Here is a 9,609-nt window from a genome sequence, read left to right as displayed (position 1 = left end):
TAAGATTGATAGAATTCAGATAAAATTTACAAAGATGTTGCCAGGACTTGAAGACCTATAGGAAAAGGCTGAATAGGTTAGGACTTTATGCCTTAAAGTGTAGGAGAATAATTGAAGATTTGATAGAAGTGTACAAAATTATGAGGAGGTATAGATAGGGTAAATGCAAGCAGGCATTTTCCACTGAGGTTGGGTGAGACTAGACTAGAGGTCATGGGTTAAGGGTGAAAGGTGAAATGTTTAAGAGGATCTTCTTCATTCCGGGGGGGCTGGGGGGCGAGGTGAGAGTGTGGAATGAGGTGCCAGCGGAAGTGGTGGATGTGGGATCAATTTGAACATTTAAGAGAAATTTAGATCGGTACATGGATGGGAGGGGTATGGAGAGCTATGATCTGGGTGCAGGTCAGTGTGGCTAGTCAGAATGATAGTTCAGCAGGGACTAGATGGGCCAATCGGCCTTTTTTCTGTGCTGCAGTAACTCAATGTCCCTATAACCGCTATGTTACCATGCCGACTCTGGACAGCAGTGCAGTGCTGCACTCTCCCGGGATTCTGGGAGTGCACCAGGTGTACCTGAACCAGCCACAAACTCCTCGTGAGTTTGACTGTTCTTTCAACAACGTAGCCAGTGTCAGGTTAAAGGATAACACTGAAATCACACTTCCTGCATGTTTCCTGTGACAATGGCATTCTGACCAGCCACAGATCATGGAGACATAGAGCCTGAGAGACAGAAACAGGCCCTACTGCCTGGTGAGTCCATGCTGAACATCAACATCTCATTTATAATAATCCCACACTAACATAATCCCTTAAAATTTTTCCCACATTCTTGACAATTACCGGTCTCGCTCCTGATTCTAATATTCATATACACAAGAGGTCCAATTTAAAGTGGCCAATTAACCTATCAACCTGCATGTCTTTGGGGTGTGGGACCAAACCAGAACCCTGGAGGAAACCAATATGGTCAAAGGGAGAATGAGCAAACCCCACCGAGACAGCACCCGAATCGATCCGGATCTCTGAGCATGTGAGGCAGTGGCTCTGCCAGCTGCACCACTGCACTACTGCACTAATTGGACTGATGTACTTGTCTTGGCTCTTTGACAGAGACATCAACTTGTCCCACTCCCTATTCCCACCTCACAGTCCTACAAATCATTTGCCACTGTAGAATACATCCGATCGCACTCTGAAAGTTCACTGGGTGGAATTGGAAGTAGATGGTGTGTGTTACCCGATCGTGTGTGGGCATGTGGCCAAGTGGTTAAGGCATTGGACTAACAACCTGATGCTCGTGAGTTCGAGCCCCAGCCGAGGCAACGTGTTGTGTCCTTGAGCAAGGCACTTAATCATACATTGCTCTGCGGCGACACTGGTGCCAAGCTGTATGGGTCCTAATGCCCTTCCCTTGGACAACATCGGTCCCATGGAGAGGGGAGACTTGCAGCATGGGCAACTGCTGGTCTTCCATACAACCTTGCCCAGACTTTCCAGGCGCAGATCCATGGTCTCGCAAGACTAATGGATGCCTTTACTTTACCTGATCCACAAGAACTAAGTCCATAAATCACACATCAGCAATGGCAGGATTTGGCTCATTTAATTGATCAATGGTACTTTCAAAGTTCCAGTCAACATCTGCAAGCGAACTTGATTAAGTAAAATAATTGTGAATTGGTAGCAGAAGAGAACCTTTCACATGTGGGTTAATGAAGACAAAACTGGCAACCTAACACATCAATATAGTTTCTGTTGTTCAAAGTTCAAAGTACATTTATTATCAAAGTATGTATGCTTTATACAACCGTGAGATTTGTCTCCTTACAGACAGCCGCAAAACAAAGAAACCCAATTGAACCCATTGAAACAAAGGAAGACTGTCGAACACCCAATGTGCAGACAGAGAGAAAGAAGCAAATCATGCAAACAATAAAAGTAAGCAAACAGTGTTCAGAACTGAAGGTCATGAAAGTGGGTCTGCAGAAGCCTGTTAGTCGCAGGCCGCAGCCTCAGTTCAGTGCAGAGACAAGTAAACCGTGAGCTGCGCGGCTCATCCCTTGAATTGTGGATGAGGTTTCCAATTCTAGAATTGTGCTAAAACCTCTTGGAGAGAATTCAACAAAGAGAGATGTTCCCAATGTTTTTCCTGTTCTTTGATCACCCCTTGGAACTTAGTTAAGAAATGGTTTCTAGTCAGAGTACACAACTTTGATTTTTTTTTGTGAAGTGCTGAAGAGCTGCAATGTCTGAGTGTTTTACTTCAGGTACAACAAATTTATAGGAAGAGTGAATTCCTTCTACATTAACTGGGCTGTATGGTAACAGATAGTTTGTGCTTCACTATTCCAAAAGTTGAGCAAACTGTGGCAAAACTTTGAGAGAACAAAGGATGGGTGGAAAAGATGAGGTGTGAGAACAGTGTGGTGAGAGAGAGAAAGAGAGAAAGGGAGAAAGAGAAAGAGAGATAAGGGGAGTTGGAAAGGGAGAGAGAGATAGATAGATAGAGAGATAGAGGGAGAGAGTGAGAGAGAGAGAGGGAGATAGAGAGGGTGGCATAGTGATGCAATATCTAGTGCTGCTGCCTCACACCCAGCTGTTGCTTGTATGGAGTGGTGCACATTCTCACTGTGGGCTTCTCCTGAGTGCTCCAGTTTCTTCCCACATCACAAAGACATGCTGCTAAATTAATTGGCAAATGCAAATTACTTGAGCTTGTAGGTGGGTGGCAGGAGAATAAAGGGGAGATGCGAGAGAGAGCGTAGGTTATAATGATAGTGAAAATTATTAGAAGGCTGAAAATCCATTCAAAGAGCAGTGGTAAAGATTGGCAGGAGCCATCCTTTATACACGTAGACATGAAGGAAATAGAGAGGTATGGATTATGCGAAAGTCATGGATATGGATTAGGTTCAATGGGATGAATGGCCTCCTACACAACTATAGGAGTAAAATATGGGGAGATGTACCTGACCATTTGCAGTTTATTGATTCATCATAATACTTATAAAACAATGGCTCCTTATATCCTAAAAAGTTTTTAAAAATGCCGACAAGGTGGAGTTGTCTAATTGCACAAGAGTGGAGTTGCTTTGGTTCAACGACAGACAGCAGAAAGTGGGAAGTTGTTATTTCCCCAAATTGAACCTTGCAGTGAATGTGTAATTCCCTTGAACTGTCTTTGCACACAATATCTTGAAGAAGTAAAGTGTACTCCTGGTATTTAATTAACTGGAAAGTAATTCAAAATTATGGCATTGTAACACTTAAACTTGTATAGAACAGCTGACACAGACACTGCACAGATAAAGGGGAGAGATGAATCTCTGTTCAGGCCAGATGGGGCTGGAGAAGGGTTGAAATTTAATGTTCAGTCAAAGTAGAAGCTGTGGTTTCTGTTATTTGTGACAGTGGAACTTTACCGTTGAGTGCAATCTGTCAGCCACAAAGTCTACAGTTAAGGAGAAGTGACCTTGTCTGTCACCGGCAGACATGCCTCTTTGGATTGTTAGTCGATTGATCCTTTGCTGTTACAGTGTGATTACTGTAATGTCGCAAGCTCAAGTAAGAGAATTTCACCACAGAATAAGGAAATCTTTTTTTTCTTTCATTTACATAAATACTCTCATAGCACTCATAGGCAGTAATTTGAATTCTATCCCATGTAAGTATAAGCAGGCAGGATAGAAACCATTCCTACACTCTACACACACCTCCTTCAGGCACATCAGCTAAATGACTCCAGCTGATTTGGAGGAGATGCATTAAATTACTGCTGCTTGTAAATGGAAGAGCGAGGAGTCATCTGTGCAACCCAGGTGATATGTTGAATGTAAGAGATCCCGCAGACCATCTGATTTATCAAACTGTGCTTTCATATGGAGTAATTGCTCACTGTGTGCATGTGGCCTCCTATCTTCTGTACAAAGTGACAGGTAACTCTACTTCAAAGGCACCTTAGTGAATGTATGCCAAGCGCCCCACCCTCCCACCATTAATCGAGTGGTCCGTGGACCCTAGGTTGGGAATCCGTGACTTAAGGTATCCCGAGGTAGTGAAAGGCATTGGAAGGCTGAACGTTTATTCATATCCTGCTGAGCGACCTTCCATACACATGAATGGGATGGAAGGATGTGGATCATGTGCAGGAAGATGGAATTCGTTTAATTTGGCATCAAAGATGGCACAGACACCTTGGGCCACAGGGCCTGTTCTTCTGCTGAATTCTATGTTCAGTGATAATGCATTATGCCTGTCATCCAGTCTCATGAGTGAGTCTTAATGCATAACAACTTGGCTGAAGGGCTTTCTCTATTATGTCCATTATCTCACCTACCAGAAGGAGAAAACATAGGATTAACTGATTCATGGGTAAGGGCTTTGCACTAGTCATAGCAGACAAATATAATTCTGTGTTGCAGTTACTAGACTGGTAAGTCCCAAAAACCTTTCAGGAATGGATGGAGACGGTGGATAGGTGAGTGACAAATCCGTGTTTGTGCAGGATTTAGGGATAAAGCATGCCTAGAAATCCAGGTGCCTCCGCGAGATGCTGGAGGAACTCAATGGGTCAGGTAGCATCCATAGAGAGAAACGGACAGGCAACATTTCAGGTCAAGATCTTTTATCTGTCGAGAGAGCTTGCGTGTTGCTTCAGATTCCAGAATCTCTAGTCTCTTGTGTCTCTGGAGATCTAGGTATGAGCTATTGATTTTTTTCCCCCTCTGTGGAAAAAATGTGGAGAAAAAGAAAAATTTAGAAGGAATAATGAAAATCAATAACCGTAATCCTTTCTTCCAAAGGGGGAAATTTTTACAATTATTTGCAGGTTGAATCATACCACTTCAGAAATTGGACTGGATACTTTTTGCTGTGAATCACGATTACACTCATGCAATCCATTACTGATTAGGTAATAAAGGAACATTTAAAAAACCTTAATGCAACCAGGTGGTGTCAACATTTTCTTTCGCAAAACAAAAATCATATTTGACAAATTTTCTGGAAGTCTTTCAACAGGGAGGAAATGAGTAGAAGTCATATGGAGTGGATTTCACATTGGGACCAATACATTTTGGGACACATTGGGACCAATACATTTTGGCCCAATTAAGTGACTGCCCCAATTAGCTGAAGTTTCATGGAAATAGTTAAAAAGGTATAAAAAAGACAAAACTGAGTTACACTTTATGTATTTAAATGAAGTACAGAACAAATTAAAACACCATCAATACTACTACGGTACTATAAAACAATGAATTAGTCTCTGATACCTATTGACGGAGGAATTCATCTGCATTGTGTTCTTTTGACTGTAAATGAACAAAATCAGCACAGACAACTAGTGTAGGTAATGGACTGCCTTCATACAAAGCTGTCAACAATTGCCTCCTCCAAATCTTCATTTTCATTGTAACATTCAAGATGATTGTTGATAACATTCTTTGTAGTTCTTAACTTGTTAAAATAGTGAAATCATTTCATTTTCATTTCTGGCTCTTTCTGGCATCTTTAACCCTGGATGATTGAAACCACTGTAAGCAAAACAGTTCTGCACTGACTTACTGTTTACTCCTCACCAACCACCATTTACAAAAATCACTGCCTTCTGAACACAAACACAGGCAACAGACACTATATAAGAACTGTTGCTCGAAGCACAGTGTAGTGTCTAAGGGCTATACAAGTTCACATGACTGATGCTAGTTAGGAACTGTTCAGCAACAGTCTCCTGCCCCAATTAAGCAAGATAGTATCCCAAATAAATGAAGGGAATCCGGGCAATTTTATTGATTGGTTTTTGTTCTTTAAGAGTTGTCCCAAATAAGCGGCTGCCTCAATTAACCGATGTCCCAATGAATAGCTCCAATGTATTTGGATTCAAAGATGGCATTTGATAAGGTGACACGTAAGAAGCCACTGCACAAGATAAGTATATAAGGTTGGACATGATATATTGTCAGAGGAGTGAAGCAACAGTTTGAGATTAGTAAGCAGAAACAAGAAAGGTTGCCATGGGATTCAGTCCAAAGGAATCAACTATAACCTACTTCAGTGATTTAGGTGAACAGAATGAGTGTACTGTATCCATATTAGAAAGGATAATGGAAAATTAAAATACAGTAAGACAAGTAAATCTTCTGGAAACAGCGTCCATGTACATGAAGCAAACAAAGTTGGTACGACAACAGCAACAATCAGGAAGACCTATGCAATATTGGCCGTCTTTGTAACGGATAAGGAGCATAGAAATAGAGAAGTTCTGTTGCACCATTTTAAGTTGCTGATGTGATCATGTCTGGAGAATTGCGTATAGTTTTAGTCTCCATATTTAACAAATTCTATCCTTGTTTTGGAAGTAGTGCAGAGAAGGGTTCATCAGTCCATTCCTGTTATGAAGAAAGATGGAGCAGATTGAGCCTGTATTCACTTGAATTTGGAATTGACAGGTGATCTTACTGAGTTTGATGGGGTTGAATGTTGGATGTGGAAAATTTGTTTTCACTAGTGGGGGTACCTAAAACGAGGAGCCATAGTTTCAGAATAAGGGGTTTGCCATTTTACATGGACGTGAGGTAGAAATTCTTCTTTCAGAGAGACTTGAGTATTTGGAATTCTGCACACAAAGAAAAACAAAACAGCAGATAACAAACATTGAGCTGAACTGAGTATGCCTGGACTCTTTCCATTTTGTGTTTTATATTCCATGTTTTTTGCTCTTTTTTTTGTTGTCGTTTGCACGATTTTTTTTGCACACGGGGGGGCAGTTGATGCTTTTCTTTGAACGGATTCCATGTTTTTCTTTGTTTGGTGGCTGCCTGCGGGGAAGACAAACTTCAGGGCTGTATACTGCATACACGCTTTGATAATAAATGTACCTTGAATCTTGAATTTTGAACATGAGTTGTAAAGAGACCTTGAAAATGAGTCTGTAGGTTGTACAATCAGTTCAGCGTAGTGGTGAATGAAGTTATCCACAGACGTTTATGGGCCTGATGGTTGTAGGGCAGTAAATGTTCCTGAACCTGGTAATGTGGGTTCTAAGGCCTCTGTACTTCCTGCTCAGTGGTATAATAGTGAGAAGAGGACATGGCCTGGATGGTGGGGGTCTTTGAAATGGACTGGAATTCTAAATTAAACCTATTCAAGGTGGAGACCAACAGATATTTAAACTGCAAGGGGATCATGGGGGTGGAAAGTGAGCAGGAGAGTGCCATTGAGGCAGGATTGGACAATGTATTAATGAATAGTAGTACAGTCTCCAGGTCTAATCTTTTCCTGTTTCTTATACTCTTATATGCTATGATTTTTGGACTTGCATCATTCCCATCTAAACATTGTCAGAGAAATTGTGGTGCACAGGTTGGAGAGCAATGACAGGATATTAAACAAAAATGTTGGGTGCTCACTGTACAACCAGATGTTGAAAGCTTTGATATCTCTAGAGTAATGCTATTTAAGAGGTATCTTATTGTGCTGGTCCTGGTCTGGGTACTGGGAATCTGAATCAGATAGGTCTCCTTTAATTTAATTACTCCTTGGGGCCATCTTCACTGCACTGTTTCTCATCTTTAACCCTCAGGTGATATTCCTCCTGAATCATCCCCCACTTCCTGAATTTTCCCATACCTTTCACTTAAACCCCTCCCTCAGGTTTTAATTCTCCTTCTCCTCTCCCTCCTTCCTGAATGTCCTGAATGTCTTCCTGTCCCAAGACCCAATTCCCAAGCCCATGCCGTGATCTAAAACTTTTATCTCTGATCCAATGACACTGAGCCATGTTCACCCTACAAAGCTCCTCACAAGACCCAATCCAAAGGCTCAGTTCTTGACTGTCAGATCTCTCTTCTTCCTGACCTTGAGAATCTTCCTTTTTTGAGCTTTTTAACGGTGTGGAATGCATGGGTGAATGAAGTTGGGCCACAGTGTTACACCTGACATATTGAGAATATAATTCATGCATTCAAGTGTTTGCAAAAACATTCCAAACCTTTGCGACATGCAAAGTCTGAACAACCAAAACATTATCTATTGCGGCCAGTGTAACAACAGACTCATTTTCATAAATGCACGCAAATTCAGTTATGTAAACTAGTTTCTTAGAATTTAATCTTTGGTTTTGCATTGGGGAACTTAATTTGTTTCAGAGAGATACATAAGTCACCAACTACAGAGGTGAGAGAGCAAAGTTAAAAATAAATTTATTATCAAGGTAAGTATATGTTACCCTATACCACCTTGACTTTCAGGTATTTACTGGAAAAAAAGAAATACATTCGAATTTTACAACACACTATGCCTAAACAAAGACTGTCAAATAACCAATGTACAATAAAAGACAAATAAAAATAATACCGAGAACCTGAGTTGTAATGTGTCCTTGAAAGTGAGTTAGAAAGTCATAGAATCAGTTCAGAGGAGGGGGTGAATGAAGTTATCCATGTTGGTTCAAGAGTTTGATTTATTATGGGGTAATAACTGTTTCTGAACTTGGTGGTGTGGGACCTAAGTCTTCGGTGCCTTCTGTCCAGTGGTAGAAGTGAGAAGAGAGCATGAGCTGAATGGCTCTTTGATGGATGCTGCTTTATTATAGCACACTCCACATATATGATGGCGGGGTGGTGTCTTTGCCTGTGATGATGGACTGGACTCCCTCACTTTTGTGTCCTTTTCTGTTCCTAAGCATTGGTGGTTTCATACGAGGCCGTGATGCGACCAGTTAGGATACTCTCCACTGTGCATCTGCAGAAGTTTCTCAAAGTTTGTGGCAACGTCAGATCTATGCAAACCTCTGAGAAAGTAAAAGTGCTGTCATGCCTTCTTTCTGATGATAGTTACATGCTGGACACAGGACAGATCCTCTAATATGTTAATGCCAAATAATATAAAGCTACTGACCTCCTTCACCTCCATACCCCTAATGAGGCCAGGCTCATGGACCTTCTTCCTCCTGTAGTTGACAATCAGCCCTGATACATTGAGTGAGAGGTTGTTGTTGTGACACCACTCAACCAGATTTTCAACCTCTCTCAAACATGATTCAGCCAACAACAGTGGTATCATCAGCAAACTAAATATGGCACTAGAGCTGTACTTGGGTAGATAATCCTATGTACAGCATAAAGTGAGTAGAGCAGGGTGCTAAGCACACACTCAGTTTGGTGAGTGTAAAGGAGATGTTGTTGTCAATCTGTACTAATTGGAGTCTGCTAACAAGAAAATCAAGAATCTAGTTGTACAGGGAGGTACAGAGGCCCAGGCCTTAGTTAGTGATGAGTTTCAAGGGGTTGATAGTGTTGAATACTGAGCTGCAGTTAATAAAGAGCACCCTGATGTATGTACCTTCACTGTCCAGATGTTTCAGACTTAAGTGAAGAGCCAACTAAATGGTTTCTACTATTGCCCTGTTGTGATGGTAGGCAAGTTGGAATGGGTCCAGGTCATCCTTCAGGCAGGCTACATGGTAGGTAGATAGTGAGGAGAACGGATTTGTTGCTATTGCGATGGGGGAATAGCTGTGAGAGGACAGGGAGTTTATTCATAGTTAACTGTGACCTCATGAGGAAGCATGAATTATGAACTCAGGAATTAGATGGAAAGGTGAAT

This window comes from Mobula birostris, chromosome 19 (assembly GCF_030028105.1).
Source record: "Mobula birostris isolate sMobBir1 chromosome 19, sMobBir1.hap1, whole genome shotgun sequence".
NCBI lineage: Eukaryota > Metazoa > Chordata > Chondrichthyes > Myliobatiformes > Myliobatidae > Mobula > Mobula birostris.
The sequence above is the reverse complement of the archived record's forward strand: the minus strand, read 5'-3'. Positions refer to the sequence as shown.